At 37.3% G+C, this 12,500-nt stretch overlaps 1 protein-coding gene across 1 annotated transcript in view; it reads right to left on the reverse strand.

Moving 5' to 3' along the window:
- The window catches only part of LOC125029708, a 26,772-nt gene that overhangs the window by 12,979 nt on the left and 1,293 nt on the right, over nucleotides 1-12,500 (reverse strand). The window lies entirely within an intron of this gene.

Here is a 12,500-nt window from a genome sequence, read left to right on the forward strand (position 1 = left end):
AATTCTCTGGACCTGAATAATCCTCTTCATCACACTGCATCTATTCAGACTCCATGCAATAGCTAATGGTTATAACAAAGTGTGCCAGACATCAAGGACCATATAGCACTATTATAAAATATTGTGGCCAAAAGGGTAAACTAAGAGTTAACGATTAGGGAAACAGAAGAAGGAGATGAAAAATACAAGGAAAAGGAAAGGGGGAGAAAAAAAGAGCATGTAAAAATTGTCGATGCGAGGGCTGAGGTCCTCAGTCTCCGTTTCCTAAGGCCCACACGACAACCTACAAGGGTGTTCTTATAATTAAAAACGGACTAACGTAACATAAACCAAACGTTTTCTGGCCTCCTCCTCTTCAAAAGGCAAGATATTTGGACTTTCTATATACTAATCAAGCTTGTTTTTTTTAAATGTCATTGTTAATTGATCTGCTTCTTGTTTATTGACCATTTGCATTATCATCCACGATTTTACACAAATACGTCGAAATCTTTCAAATTCTATAATCCACAAGTGTAAATGATTCCCATTTAGTTCGCCTTTTGTTATGCTTGACTAATCTATTAATCTCCTTCCCATCTCGTAACACTATTTGATAAATAAAGAACCTAATGATTACGAATAATCATCAATTGATAACAATAACTGACAATTTTATAATGTTCTGTGTGTCGGATACCTTGTATAGATTTCTAAATACTTTTTAGCTTTTCAGTTTTCTATGACTTGCTTAATCTTCTTTCATACTTAATGAATCTTATAATCCATCTCTATATGAAATCAAATATCTTTCTGGCTATTTATGCTCTTTCAAAAAATATCTACATGTCATCTGATCAAAGAATTTTTCCAAAAAAGTTTCTGAATGCATTTCGCTGAAAGAATGAATATTTATACATTAGGATAATTTAGACTGAGCGATAAGAAAAAGGATAATAGATAAAAGTATTGATAACAATTAAATTCTGTATATTAGGTATGGTAATAGGGATGGTGACAGTTGATAGAAACTACACTCATATTACCAACAATAATGGAAATCATTTTGAAATTAACAAAATGAAAAGATATTAGCCAAGAAATCGTTAAAATTCAGAATACTGACAAAGAGGACTTAATTGATGAGTATGAACAGAATAACGGTGATGATGATAATTCTTATGAATTAAATAACAAAAACAATAACGGCAGACATAATGATAACAGCAAGAATGGAGACGGTAATCACAGGTCAGAAAACAGAAAGTAAGACATAAAGAAGAAAGAATAAAGGTAAATAAAAAGACAATTACGATGCTAACAATGGAATACGATACCAAAAAAGTTTCACGACTGTTTCCCGCCAAAACCACAATACTTCGCCCTATTGATTAATCTATCTTATCTTATTCATATATATTTATTAATTAATTTGTATGTTTTTATTCCTTTTTTTTTTTTTTTTTTTTTTTTTTTTTTTTTTTTTTTAGAACAGAAAAGACGGAGTTCAGTAATGTTTATGTTCAGATGGAAGCACATCCAGAGCATAGACTAAAAGATCGTTCCAGATATGTGAATTCTCGCGTACAAATTAAGGAGTTTATGACTATCAAATGTTCATATTTTCTCGGCTTCATTCTGTCTGTCTCTCTCTCTCTATATATATACATATATTTTCATATATATACATATAGATATATATATTTATGTGTGTGTGTGTGTGTGTGTGTGTGTGTGTGTGTGTGTGTGTGTGTGTGTGTGTGTGTGTGTGCGTGCGTGCGTGCGCGTGTGTATTATAGGGTCATATGAATCGAGAAAGACGTTCTGATCCAGTGATATTTACAGCGATGATCGTGGCTGTGAATCATTTATTGAGCAAATAAGGCAATGTTAGACATTTCAGGCTTTCGTTCTGATCTGATAAGTTCAAGTAAATAAAATGTCAACCACAAATTTGTTAAAATCAGTGTCGCATTACAAAACAAGAACAAAAAAGTAAATAAATGAATAAATAAATACAATAAATAAAAAACACATACATGCGTATTGTATACTATATCTATATTTATATCCATCCATCTATCTATATCCACACACACACACACACACACACACACACACACACACACACACACACACACACACACACACACACACACACACACACACAGATATACATATATTTATATGAATGTATGTCTTTATATATATATTAGAAAACCCATAACGAGATCTGGAGTATGACAGGCTTACTACAATACTTTATGACATCCCTCGCAGTCATGAGCGAACGTGAATTACGTGACTGTCTCGCTCCGCCGTTCACCGAATCCAAAATAGTTTTACCACATTTTTGCTCTGTGACCTGAGCGTAGAGTAGCATGAATTAACGGCCGTGAGCTATGTTGCTATGTGGCTCGATCACTGATGCAAGCTTAATGAGTACGTGTTTATAGCCTTCTAAAAGAGAACATAAGCAAATACCTGAACGAATGATGATAATAAACTAGAAAAACAAACAAGTTGACATATATATGTGAGCCTTGCGTATAAACGAACAAATGCATATATAAAGAAAGGGCACACATACATACAAATCTACAAAAAGGTTAAATAGAGTCAAAATAGAGCTTTAGTTCACCCTAGCGTCTACAAGTTCATAATAAAAAGGTTCCAGAAGGTCAAGCTAGTTTCTTTCGTATCTTTTCACTCAAAACATCGCCTCGTATTCGTTAACTGCTCATGGAAGATTCTATTTATTTTCTTTTCGTTCCCTCTCTTTATTTATTTTTCATACTATCATCATGGTCTTACGATATCAGTCAACGTTGTAGAAATATACTGCCCAAAATCACCATCTAGTTAATACTTTAGGAATAAACGGATGAACAGAATAAGAGTGTGTAGGATCCTGAGTAGAATCTCGGCATGGAGAACTCGCGATCGCCTCCGGGGACTAAACCGTTGTGTACCTGCAGCCCCCCCCCCCCCTTCCCACTGCCCACTCTACCAACCTTACCACCGCATCCAACCCCCTTCCCACCACACCGCCTACGCATATTAAAAATCTTTAGTATCCCCTTCCAGCCGCAGGTTCCACGAGGAAGAAAGCGCGCTGACGAGGACGTTAACAGTACTTCCACCGCCTACTGAGGACGCGATGGGGAACAAGGCCGCTTCTCCGTGACGAAAGGTAACATGTGTTAAATTAAGTATTCTCTTACGCACGCGAACTTCACGTTCTGCACGCTGAGAACTTGGAAATGAAGATATCAGTGTTTTACTTGTCCTTTTTTTTGTTTTAATAGTAATGGATACAGGTGAAGCAATTTATGGCATGAAGAAAAACTAAGTATGCAATAAAATCAAGCCGTTATCTGTTTGACCTCGAACTAGAAAACATGAAAAATACCCGGAAATAGATAAAGACAGATAGAGACAGGAAAAAATGATAAGAAATATGTTGGGGAGTTAGACAGATGGAGGAAGTGACAGAGAGGGAGGGAAGGAAGAGATGGAATGAGGGAGAGAAAAGGGAAGGGAGAGATGGTGTGAGCCAGACAGAAAGGAGCGAAAGAAGGAAAGAAGGAGAGGGGGAGAGAGAGAGAGAGAGAGAGAGAGAGAGAGAGAGAGAGAGAGAGAGAGAGAGAGAGAGAGAGAGAGAGAGAGAGAGAGAGAGAGAGAGAGGGGAGACAGACAGACAGACAGAGACAGAGGAGACACCCACCATTCCGAGAACACCCATGCATGTTCCTTGCCCAGTGAACAAAACTCGCGGAAAATACCCATAGTATTTTACCCCCACCCCCACGCCTGGGAATGGATAGATAGCAAAAAAAAAAAAAAAAAAAAAAAAACAGTTATCTTCCCCGAGAAAGAAACTCAAGTCCTCCACCACTGTGAATTACTTGACCTATTTAACCACCTGAGGAAACTGTACCACTGCGTCCACCCGCCACTGATTCATGACAGCCCCGCACAACAACAAATACACTGTGGTAGATAAAAATGACAGGATCTGTATATTTTTCCCCCCGGATGTCACGGCCGAACACGCACGGATCATACCATTATATTTTTTGGACTGTGTGTTTACATTCATGATAACACATTGATAAAGTACAAATCTGTACAAATTTAAACACGCATAAATGATACTGCATCGTTATTTTTACCGCGTATGTGTTTATATATCCCTGTCTTTAAAGTAATAATACAGAAATATAATAATACGAAACAATTAAACATGAGAGTATTGATTATAAGAATAGAGAGAATAAAGAAAACACTGATCAGTACTAATAGTAAAAACTACAAGAATAAGTAAAATAATAACAACATAACTAAAAGTAATAACGATTACATTATCATTGCTATCACCGTTCCAGCAAGATTAACAATAGTAATAATGATAATAATAATAATAATATCATGAAAATGATGATGATTCCTCATTAACATACTCAATATCATCATTAATGACAGTATTGTTTTTTTATCGTTATCATCATTTTTGCTTTTATTTTGATCACTACAAACAATAATAGCGCGATAATCCGCATCGATAACAATAATAACTGTTATTTCCATTTTAGAAAAAAAAGATCACATGTTGATAACGACACCAGTGATCATAGCGATACCGGTCAGATAATTAAGAAATATGGCAATAAAGCTGAGGATAATTATAACTCAAATAACTGATAATAATCATAACTTCAATAACTGATAATGATCATAACATTAACAACTGATATTAATCATAATATTAATAACTGACGATCATAACACTAATAACTGATATACAACAGGCTTAATACTGATATTGTTCAAAATACCGAAGTTATAATTATTATGATAATAATATGAAATCATTATGGTAATAATTACAGTAACTAATAAAACTACACCGATAATAAGACTAACACAATGCTGACAATCCCCTGAAAATCCTGAAAATAACACTGATAAGGATAATGGCAAAGATACTGTAATGCATGAATATATATAAAGTACAATAACGTGAATCACAATAATATTAATACAATGGACAATGATGGCAATAACAGTGCCAATAAATTTATAAGTAACAGTAAAAATGATAAAAGAGAGAGATGGTAGTACGAATTAGAATAAGCACTAAATCATAACAAGAAAACTAATGATTGGCAAAACAATAACATTCGTTGCAACAAGAACAACAAAAACGGAATGTTAGTATTATTATTCTGAAAAATAATCTCATTATGATAATTCTGGTAAATCTTTTAATTTGTGATGATGAAAAATGACAAGAGCAGGTACCATATTCAATAAATAAATTAATAAAGAAAGAAATACATTTGCATACCTTCAAATCAGTCACAGGGAAACGAAATAATAATAATAATAAAACCAATGAAACCTAAAGAACGTAAAGACGTAAAAACAAACACCTTTCAAAGTCTTACAAAAACAAAACAAAACAAGAACAAAAAAAAACAAAAAAAAACGAGCATAGGCCTACACGAACCGCGAGTCGTCCACTAACCCACATTACTCGGAACAGCGAAGCACCCAACGCTGAGCTCCCACGTTCTCTCGAGGCTTCGGAAAACAGACCGCAGTCCACCAGATCATGGTCTTGGACGCTCGATGGGGAGGGTGGTCGGGGACTGGGAGGGGGGGGGATTATGCGGATGTGAGAGGAGGGGTAGAGGAAGGGGAGGGGAGGAAGTGGGGGGGGGGTTGATGGCGGAGGAAGGGAAGGAGGGAGGAAGAGGGGGGGTGGGGGAGGAAGGAAGTGGGGAAATGGTGGAAGATGGGGAAGGAGGAAAGAGATGGATGGAGAGGGGGGGGGGGGAGATGTAAGGAGGATAGAGAGGAAGGAAGGAAAAGGAAGAAGCTTAGAAATAGGACAGAGGAAAGAGAAAATAGGCCAAGCGAAGGAGGGGAAGAGGAGGGATAGATTTTGTGAAGCCTAGTGTTTTTTCTCTCTCTCCCTCTCTGCCATTGCGCCTACAAAACGTGTGATTTGTTACTCATTCCAATTAGTGACATTTTAGGTAATAAAGATGTACACATATTGACGAAAAAGAGAAAATCCAAAACTAAATCAAGCAGGAAGCTGACCCTCAAGAAGAATCTGGTCAATGATAAACAAGGCCTTTTGCGCCGCACAGCCGTTCTGCCAGTCACCGTGGCGATTTTAACACAGGTCTAAGTACGCATCCACCAAGCACCCGTAACTGAGACCGGCGAATTTAAAGCAGCTTAACGACTTGACGACTTCCGAGTGTTTCCTCTCCCCCCCTTCAGCCTCCCCCCTCCCCCCCTCCAAGCGGAAAAGGGGGGGGCGCAAACCCCGCTTTAGAGAACACACCCCCATATAACGTGTCTACCGGCGCCAACCACTGTAATTAGGATGTATTTTATTGCATTTCCCAGGATTTTGTGGCACCGCGGCGACCAGGGACTCGCGGATGACGCCATTATGTCCGATTTCTTGCGAGTGATTAGAAACTTGATGATCACGGAATCTTTTTTTCTTGAAAAGTATTCTCAAAATTTCCCGCGTTCTGTGAAGTTGGGGCTATGTATTTGTTCGTAGACATTCATTTTCAGATCTATCAATTTGCATATTCGTATTTTTTCGTTTTATTATTTTTTTCTGAAAAAGTCGCCCTCACTTTTTGCTGATAAAGTTTAGTACTTTCAAAACGAATTTATCTGACTTAGGTTTTGCTATAAAATCATCGTATTATTTTCTAAACTGTTAATTTTCGTTATTTATAATGAGCAGAGTACCTGGGTAAACCTGTAAGGAACGTAATTATATGAGAATTTTATCTTCCTCGTTGGCAGTAAGGTCCTCGCAGATGACACTGAGGCCAGAGTACAACAAAGTCTGTTTATCTTTTTCTTTTTTTCCTTTGTCCAGTTATATTCGAGACGTAATCTGCGCTTCGTCATTTCGAAGAGGATGCCGTCATGACTAAGACCTTCTGGTTAAGTGAATGCGATTGTTTCAACTGTCTTTCGTCGGCTTCTTGTGTCGTCATTCACCACACACGACCTGCACTTTTGGCCTGGTTGGATAGTGTAATGGTGGGTACGTTATCTGCACTTAATCATAAATTACAAAGGAGGAAATACGTGAAAAAATGTCAATAGCACCACCAGATTTTTTCCGTCTTTCTGTCACACACTTTTCTATCCATCTTTTATTACATTCTTTCACGTTTCTTGAATCCATTTGCCCTGCGTTTGTTTATTTTCCTCTTCCCCCTTTTTTCCCTTCTTACTTCCATCACGACGCGGAAGACCAGAGTCATAACAACAGTGACGGGGAACAATTATCCGTCTATCGATTTGTTTTTCCAGGTCAAACTCCCCAGTAAGCCGTAAATTCAGATCCGACTGACCGACATTCATGAAGACTTTGCCAGAGGAAAAAATGGGTCGTTTGTAATAAAATGATCCAGGACGGTACTGTTGCTGTGAATAAAGTTTGTTTATCTTTCAATTTTTTTCCTTCTTTGTTCAGTTATACACGAGACAAATCTGTGTTATGTCATTTCGGTGAGTGTTCCATCAATGATGAAGATCTTCTGGATAAATTAATGCGATTGTTTCATTTGACCTGCCAATAAGACGTAAAATCAATTAGATCCGACACTAATGACCGACATGTTTATTTATCTTCTTTTTTCTTTGTCCAGTTATATACGAGATATCGATGAATATTCCATCAATGACGAAGACCTGGATAAATGGATGCGATTGTTTCATTTGACTCGTCAATGAGCTGTAAACTCCGACACTATTGACCGACATTCATGAGGACTTTGCCAAAAGAAAAAGATCGCTTGCAATAAAACTATCCAGAATGATACCATAAAAGTAAACGAGCATGACTAACAAAGAAAGAGGAACGGAAGATATTCAAGATTTTTACAGTGAAGAAATGCAGTTTTTCCGCGTCCTCCTTTCTTGTAAGAAGCGCTCTCGGTGGAAGTTCACGACCTCGACCTCTGGCTTATGCGTAAGAGGTGACGAGGCTCTCCGCCGCCTTGGGCCCGGGATGTCAACTGCCGTCCTTCGCCGGATTCTCTTCCTTAGTCATTTAATTCATAAATCTAATCTTTGACTTTCGTCGGTTTCTTCCCATTCTATATGCGAGTTCTGAATCACCGAAGTCTAGCTCTGAGGTGAATTCAGAAAATCATCGTTTTTGCATGAAAGGTGACACGGCATCGAACTTACTGATCCATTATGATGAAAATATGTTCGCTTTCAGAGCAGTGTGTTCAGCATTCCCTCCCTCACACACACACACACACACACACACACACACACACACACACACACACACACACACACACACACACACACACACACACACACACACACACACACACACACACACACACACACACACACACACACACACACACACTCAATCACTCACACACACATACACACACACACACACACACACACTCTCTCTCTCTCTCTCTCTCTCTCTCTCTCTCTCTCTCTCTCTCTCTCTCTCTCTCTCTCTCTCTCTCTCTCTCTCTCTCACACACACACGCATATAATCCGTTTTGCCCAGTCACTTTCATCGTCATGATTATCGTCACATTCTGAGATAACCGATAGATTCTCACGGCAAAGGTGTTAAAATGGGCCTCCGAATGACAAAATCACGCAGCCAGGAATTCAGACCACATTCCCAAAACTTTTACGAATGTACAGAAAAGGCCTATTAGCAGCTAATAGATAAAACAGCAATCAAATAGACAAATGAATAAATATATTCATATGCGTTTGTGTCTAAGTGTTAATGTATGTACATACATGCAAACACGTATGAATTACACACACACACACACACACACACACACACACACACACACACACACACACACACACACACACACACACACACACACACATCTTTCTCCACGCCTATTTATATTTAGATCCCTAAACAATTTCTATCATCCACGGTCGTTCTGGACAACCAAGAGCGCCCAAATGAGACGCGCGGCGGCGAACAGTGACGAGTGAACGTCGTGTTGTTGTCGTAGTTGTTATTTTCGTTGTTATTTTTGTTGTCGTTGGTTTGCTGTCGTTGTTGTTTTGTTGATTTTGCTTTTATTATCGTTATTTTTGTTGTCACTGTTTTTGTTGTCACTGTTGTTGTTGTTGGCGAAGGGCTGCGGCGGGAGTAACGGGTTGGCGGGGGGGGGGGGGGAGGAAGGGGAGGGCCTGGATAGGGACCAGGCCTCGGGTACAAACATCAGGAAATTACTGGTTTGAAGAAGAGACAAGGAGATACTTTGGGAAAATAGGGCAGTCTGCGGCAAATAGGTTGGAAAAGGTATAGAGAACTATATGATTTGTGGCGATAAAGTTAAAAAAGACGGGTTCTGAAGTGACTTTTCACTTATAGTATTTATACTTGTAGTACTTATACTATAGTGTTCTAACATCCTCCACTCGTGAACTGACATACACTCTGTTTGTTTTTTTAGTGTTTTACGAATCTAAATCGATTCCAGTGACCAATCTCTCGAAAATACCAGCCAGTCGTTACGCTAATTCATCTGGAAAACCTCCCTCTTCACCACTTTAACAGCTGCTGGCGGCTTTCTCGCTGCACGTGAGCCAGTATTTGAGAGGCAAATGTCTGTCTGCAGCTCACGGACAAAACAATAAGGGTCATTTACTAGAGCGTGCTCAACGGAGCCAAAGAAGGTCCTGGATCTCTTCTTCGTTGCAAAAAGGTTCTTGATCTGCTCTTCGTTGCAGAAAGGTCCTCGATCTCCTCTTTCCTGAAAAAGGTCCTCGATATGTTATTTCCTGAAAAAAGGTCCTCGATCCTTCCAAAGCATATCCGTGATTTCAGGGTCTTCGTGCCACCAAGCGCGAGAAAGTATAAACAGAGGGAACATCTGCCGCTGGAAAAGGGGAGGGGAATCCCCCTCTTCCTATTGTACCTTCGGACTGAATCCCATTAATGAGGCGCCGTTGTGGGTTTAGAGATTCTTTTTAATAAGAGGATCAAATTTCTAGACGCCTGTTTGTCTGTCAGGTTACGCGGAAACAACTTTCCTTTCCTGAGCTTCCTCTTTTCATCCGCTAATGCCACTCACTTCCTCCTAATTCAAAAAATGAAAACAAAATGGCCATATCTCCCCTCCCCCCCACCCTTAAAAAAAAGCTGTCACACTGACACTGTTTAGGCCAGTGATAAAATTTTCACTCTGTCACTTCCCGTCACCCTCTCCCCCTTCCCCTTCCTTTCCACCCTCTTCTCCCCTATCCCCTTTTCCTCTACCACCCCCTCCTCCCCTATCCTTCCCCCTCTCTCCCTCCCCTCCTCCTCAACCCCTCCCCCCATCCCCCGGGTAAGCGCTGGGAAGACGCGACAGGTGCGGCCCGTGTTTACCGAGTGTTGCGTGTGGCGGACCTCCACTTTAACGGTACACGACATCTGCGTGCTCTTTTCTGTTTCCCCGTATCATTAGATAGAACACGATAAAGAAACGAGTTTCCCTTTTTACCAGTTGTCGCAACCAGAGGAGTGTCATTTTTGACACCAATAGAAACCCATTGTGGGAATATCATCCACATATATAATGTCAGGTGTGGTAATGATATGCACATTTCATTCAAAATCAATCAATTAATTAATCTTACATATATACATACATATATATGCATATCTATATATACATGTGCATATATATGTATGCATATGTATATAAACATGTGCATATATATGTATGCATATGTATATATACATATGCATATATATAGATATATATATATATATACGTATATATATATATATACGTATACATATATATGCATATGTATATATATGCATATACATATATGTGTGTATATATATATGCATATGTATATATATTCATATGCATATATATATATATATATATATATATATATGTGTGTGTGTATATATGCATATATATATATGCATATATATATATATGCATATATATACATATATTAATTTATCCACACACATATATATAGAGAGAGATATGTGTGTGTGTGTGTGTGTGTGTGTGTGTGTGTGTGTGTGTGTGTGTGTGTGTGTGTGCGGTGCGTGCGTGCGTGCGTGCGTGTGCGTGCGTGTGCGTGCGTGCGTGTGCGTGTGTGTGTAAGTGCGTGTGTGTGTACGTGCGTGTGCGTGCACAGATAAACAAATTTTCTCTTCCTTTCTTTCTCTCTCTCTTTATATATGTATATATATATGAATATATATGAATAAGTGAATAACTAAATAAATTACACACATGCATATATATTATACACACGTGTGCGCGCCCACACACATATATATAAATATACATATATGAAAATATATATTCATATATAAATATATAAACAAACACATAAAAATATATATTAATTTGTATATAAATAAATACATACACAAGATTATATACATGAATATACATATATATACAAATGCATATATATATATATATATATATATATATATATATATATATATATATATATATAGAGAAGAGAGAGAGAGAGAGAGAGAGAGATTTGTGTGTGTGTCTTTTGTGTATGTTTGTGTGTGCACGCTCGGGTGTGTATGAATGTGTGCGTGTGTGTTTGTGTATTTATATATTTATGTGCGTATGTATAAACACATAAATCTCTCTCTATATATACACATATACATAAATATATTCATATATATATATAAATATAAACATATCTAAATATATATATATGTATATATATAATGTATATATAAATACACACATACATATATATGTATATGTATATACATACATGTAGGTGTTTATTTATTCATGTATTTATCTATGCACATTCATATATATATGTTTATATAAAATATATAGGGATATATGCATATATATATATATATATATATATATATATATATATATATATACACACACACACAAGTATATACACAAATAATAAATATGTATATATATACATACATGCAAACCCCCTCCCACAACTTATACACACACACATATACACATATACATATATATACACATATATTCATATATACACATACATATATATGTATATACATATATAGTATATATAGATATATATATGCACATACATATATATGTGTGTGTGTGTGTGTAGACATACATATATATGTATGTATTTGAATGTATGTATACATGTATATAACATATATTATATATATGTTTGAATATACTTATTTATTTACCTATTTTTGTTCTATTTATCTGCTCTCTTTCTTAGTAAATTCCTTCCGTTTATTCTGGTCACCGACTAAATGAGATGTTTACGCGGTTGCTGGCTAGACTGTTCCCTCAAAATTATACTATTTTTCCCCTCTTGTATAATTCTGGAAGAATGTTTACTCCGAGTTTTTACTCTGTTAATTACGTTGAATCCTGTTTTTAATGATTTACGTGCAAATTTTCCTTATTATCTTTGTTTCCTTTACGGTCTCGGATATGCTCCTTGATATGTTCCTG

The sequence above is a fragment of the Penaeus chinensis genome, chromosome 10, assembly GCF_019202785.1.
Source record: "Penaeus chinensis breed Huanghai No. 1 chromosome 10, ASM1920278v2, whole genome shotgun sequence".
NCBI classification, from domain to species: Eukaryota; Metazoa; Arthropoda; class Malacostraca; order Decapoda; family Penaeidae; genus Penaeus; species Penaeus chinensis.